Raw genomic sequence first — 4,977 nt, 5'->3', positions numbered from 1 at the left:
CCGGGAGGGGGGCGAGGGGGGGGCAGGAAAGGTGCTGCTCGGGGGGAGGCAGGAAGAGGGAGGCAGGAAAGGTGATGCTCGGGGGGGTAGGAAAGGTGCTGCTCAGGGAGGAGGCAGGAAGGTGATGCTCCGGGGGGGGTCAGGAAAGGTGCTGCTCGGGGTGGGGGGTAGGAAAGGTGCTGCTCAGGGGGGCTCCAGGGCTGCGCAGCCCGGCTGATGCTGCCGCCGGGTTTTTGCTGGATGCGAGAGCGATCGCTCCGAGCTGCTGCTGCTGGTGCTTGGGGAAAGGGGGGGAGGAGGGGAAGGGCTGGGTCCAAGTGGGACTTTCAGGCTGTGCAGGGGGCTGGCTCTGAACACCGCTCTGCTCTTTCCCCAGAGCCTCTCTGAGCGCACTCCCGGCGTAGACCCAGCGGCAGAGAGGACAGGGCAAAGGCAGTGAGTAGCTTTTCTCTCCGTGTCTGTCTGTCTGTCTGCAGTGCCTCTGAGTTAATATATTTTTTTTCCTGTCTTTCTCTGCGTGTGAGTGGAGGGTCTTAAGCTCTCAAAGCCCCTGAGATCTCCTGGTTTGTTTTGGTTTGTTGGGCTTTTTTAACCTTCGTGCTGCTCGGTTTTGATATTGGGATGGCTTCTTTATCTTGGCTCAGGTGACCCCCTGGGGTGGTTTGGTTACCTGAATGGCATAATCACACCCCTCCCTTTCTGTCTCCCAAGGAGAACCCCCCCAAAACACATCCATGATGGGGCTGGCAATTCTTCTTGACCACCGGGGTCCTTTCCTAGGAGTGGGAGGTGGGATGAACGATGGAGCAGAAGGCAAAAAACCCACCCTCCCCACAGCCCCTTACCAGCTGCCTTTGCCAGGGATTGGCATTCTAAATTCATAACTAAATTCATAATTCTAAATTCATAACTGCCTGGCTTGATTTGCAGTCGGAGGAGCTGATCCGTAGGGATGCCATGGGACTGCCTTTCCCGGGAATATCAGTCTCAGCATCCCTGAAGTCAGGCAGAGTTTGGGAGCACAGGGAAGGAAGTTGGGTGCTGCTCAGCTCTGCAGGTTAGGGCTGTGGGGGCTGCTGGCAGGGGGTGGGAGCGGGGGTGAGCATCAGGGTGTTTCGTAACAAAACCCCCAAAAAAGGGCTCTGCTAGAGGAGGCTGCCAAGGGGAGGGCACCAGCTCTGCCTCCAGCATCCCTTTGGAGTGGCAGTGGGACAGGGCAGGGACTGCTGGCCTCTAGGAACTTGGGTGCTGTGGCCCCACAGGCGGGTGAGGCTGTTAATGAGGAAATTGAAAGGGGCTTAGGGACTTAGAGGGATTGATTTCAGTTAAAGCTCATGGAACCAGCCGGTCGGGGGGGGGGATTAAGGACATGCACCCCCTGGCATGTAGCACAATCCCAGTTCCATTAATTTAGCTGGGAAGAGGCTTTGTGGGTTTTTAGTGTAATCAGGTTTTAAAAGGGATCTTGCACCGGGCTCTCCGAGCTCTGGGATCTCCCCAGCTCCCAGCTGAGCAGGACCCTCTGCTCCTTTGCACAGAGTCCCTGCCCTCAGCAGTTCCTTTGCCTTCTCCTCAGTTGTTCCTTCTGGACAGGAGGATGTGGAGGTTATCTGGAGCTTGGCCCTACCCTGGCAAATAAGAAACCTTTGCCCTTTGCTCACTCTTCAGTCCTGCTCCCTGTCCCATTGGCCTCGTGGCTTGTGGAGCTTTCCCTCACTCTGTGATGGGAGATTTGCTCAACCTGTGTGCTGTGTGCTGTGCTCATGGGGACACTGCCACCCCCTCCCTCCCCCTTCCCCTTTGCAGATTGTGCCATCTCCTCGGTGCCCCCCCAGAGGCTCCCAGCACCCTGACGAGGAGATGCTTTCTCTGAGTTATTTTTGTGTGAGTGTTTGAGCCTGTGATGGCTGGGAAAGGCCCGGCACCTGCAGACACATGAAGTCCTCCTGTTGTTTTATTTGCAGTGCCAGCTTTTCCAGGATGCCTGGCCAGTAACCTCAGCCATGAACTGGAGGGACAGGGACAAGAGGTAGCTTGGTCTTCTTAGCGAGGTCAGCCCGGAGCTCTGCCTGGTGAGGAGAGACCTTCAGATGAGTGCAATAATGCCAACTCCTGCTGCTCTCTGCTGAGCTGTGACACCAAAGTCTGATCACTTCAGACCTGAAGCTGGACTCAACCTGCAGTCCTGTCTTAGAAGGAAATGCTGGCTCTCCTCTGTGATCACTCCTCAGCTCTGAACCTCTTCCACTGAGGACCTGACCTTCCACACTTGGAGTCAAGGATCAAATGGGTTGAGAACAAGCGGCCCTCCTTTTTTTTTTTTTTTTTTTTTTTTTTTTTTTTTTTTTTTTTTTTTTTTCCCTTCAGAGGATTCTTTTGTATATTATTAAGTGCCAGGACATGAAACAGTAAATCCCTCCTCTCTGCACTCCTGCCTCCTGCAAACAGCCCTGCCTGCTGTCCAAGCCAGCCCGTTCGAGGGCTGCCTGTACCTGGATGCCTGGATGGCTGCCTTGCTGATCCCACGGAGGTAACTGAACAGCCTGATGCACCCCTCAGCCCTGCCCATCCTCTCACTCTCTGCCTTGCCCAGTGAGCCTTGCAGCTCTCTGCAGTGTCCCCTCTCCCTTCCTGCCCTTCCCTTGCCTCTCTTCCTCCTGCTTCTTGCCTTTTCTGCTGTGTCCTGTCCTGGAAGTCCTCACCCAGAGCTGGGTGTTCTGTGGGACACAAGCCCCTCGCTCGTGGCACAGCATCCCTGTCCCCTGAGCTCTGCTTCCCTGCTGCAGCCCCTTGATCTGGGGCATCAGAGTGAGATCCCAGCAGCACTGCAGTAACTCTCCTGTCACACCTCTTCCTGAGAAATTCGTGAGCTCGCTGGGGAAAAAAAAAAAAAAAAACCAACACAAAAAACAGTGCAGGGAAGAGAAAGGCTGGGGGCAGGAGGCAGCAGGAAAGGTGCTGGAAAGATCCTGGAGCAGACTCGGTGCCTGAGCCCAGCAGGCTCAGTGTGCTCAGGGATGTTTTGCAGTGTGGTTTTGCACTGGTGGTTGAGGTTGGGGTGATGTCCCAGGGGTCTGTGTCGGGGCTGTGCAGCAGCCCCTGCTCCAGGTCTGCAGGAAGGCTGCGAGCTGCCTGCGCCGCGCCTGGGAGACACTCGTTGCATTTAATTAAAATTTAATTTGCTTTAGGATTACATTAAAACGTCCAATAATAGCAACTCTCCAAAGGGCGGGAGGAGAAGGGGGAAAGAGGCGTGCTACAGATTGGCTCCGTTGCTGGTGCTGAAATGTTCTGCAAGAGCTGCAGATGGAAGGGAAAATTACTGTGCTTCCCTCCGCAGCCACCGAAAGGCTTTGGGCATCTGCTTGGCAGCAGGGCTCGGGGAAGGGCTTTCTGCAACTTGGAAGTGGGTCCAGCAGCTGAGGACTGGAGACTGTAAATCCTCCCGCTGTGGTCAGACCTCTTGATGCCTGGGGAATCCAGTAGGAGAGATGCCCTGGGGTGGGAGAGGCAGATCACAGGCTCTGCCCTCCTGGGACCCTGTCTAACCACTAATGGGCACCTTTGTGGTTCTGAGAGGAGACCCTGGCAGTCCTGCACAACGCCTGTGTGTCACGTTTCCCTCTCCCTTCGTGTCCCTTCCCATCCCAGATTATGCAATGAGGGATGCTGGGGGCACCCTGGCCATCCCGGGAAGGGGCTGGCAAGGACACGAGGGGCTGGCAGAGAAGTGAGGGCTCCGGGGCTGCTTTGAAATTTAGAGGAAAAAAAGCAATAAAGAAATTTTCTGCCTGGATAAGCCCGTCAGGAAAGAGGCAGTTTTAGTCTGCTTATGCAACCCTGAGTCTAAAGAAGCTGCTTGGGGTCCTGTCTGGGACTCATGGGCTTGCCCCACAGGTGCCTTGCTCCTTCTCTTCTTCCTCCAGCCCCCTCCTGCCCTCAAGCCCTGGGATTTGTGCTTTTTTCTGGTGCTGCTGGATCATGGTGATTGATTCCTGGTATTGTCCTTTGCTGTCCTCCCACACCTGACCAAGAGCAAGCCTTTCCCAGCACACCAGAGCAGCTCTTTCCAAGAAACCATCCCAAAGTGCAGCCTCTAAAGGCCTTTTTTGGCAGACAGAGCAGCTGAATGAGTGCTGGGGCTGAGCCCTCAGCTACTCTGCTGCCGTGTCCATCCTTAGCCTCTGCTTGGCATCTCACAGGAGGTGTTTCAGGGTCCCTCTCACTGACGAGGGAGCTGAGGACACAGGTTTGATGAGGCACAGAACCACAGAGGTGGTTGGTTTTTATTTGCTTGTTTGTTTTGGTTTTTTGTTTTTTTTTTCTCCCCCCCCCACTCTGCCTAAATTTGTAATCACCATCTTCTCTGGTTTTGCCCTGCTCACACCTCTGCTCCCCCACCTCTGCCATAGGAACAGAGGGATGAGGACTCGCCTGGGCTGCCTGGCTCACAAATCAGACTCGTGTAATGATTTCACAGCTATTCTTCCGGACAAGCCCAGCCGGGCTCTGAAGTGAGTATAGCTGCAGCACCCCCCAGCCCCGCTCCTCCCCTTCTCCTCCCTGCTCACCACCCCTCCCAGTGTCGTTTTCCTTTCCCTGCCCCTTGGCTGAGCTCTGACCAGCTCTGCAGCCGCAGGGGAGGAGGGAAACAAAGCAGCAGTGGCACAGCAGGGCAGCTGGAGGGTTGATAGGAGTTCTCCCATGGACACACACGTGGCCCCACAGCTGTAGGTGGGACATCTCTGCATGGGTTTGGAGGTGTCTGTCACCAAAAATCAAAGCCTGATCTCTTGACTCGATGCAATTTCAGGGCACAGCCCCCCTTACCTAAGCCTGGTTCTTAAACGCTACCAAAAAGCCCTCCATTAGGTTGCACACCACTTACAAAAGATCCTTCAGACAATCCAGAGTCCTGGTTTGTGCCACGGGACTCGTGTGACCCCGACTCACTGCTCATTTCTAAGCTAAGAGTCA

At 55.2% G+C, this 4,977-nt stretch overlaps 1 long non-coding RNA gene across 1 annotated transcript; it reads left to right on the top strand.

Moving 5' to 3' along the window:
- Positions 1–268: 268 nt before the first annotated feature.
- Positions 269–4,502, top strand: LOC139790933 (uncharacterized). Its single transcript, XR_011723736.1, has 3 exons — positions 269–435; positions 1,965–2,530; positions 4,413–4,502. It is a non-coding gene; the product is annotated as an uncharacterized lncRNA (long non-coding RNA).
- The last annotated feature ends 475 nt before the right edge of the window (positions 4,503–4,977 follow it).

The sequence above is a fragment of the Heliangelus exortis genome, unplaced genomic scaffold (assembly GCF_036169615.1).
Source record: "Heliangelus exortis unplaced genomic scaffold, bHelExo1.hap1 Scaffold_66, whole genome shotgun sequence".
Taxonomy (NCBI): Eukaryota; Metazoa; Chordata; class Aves; order Apodiformes; family Trochilidae; genus Heliangelus; species Heliangelus exortis.
This window is presented reverse-complemented; position numbering and strand designations above follow the sequence as displayed.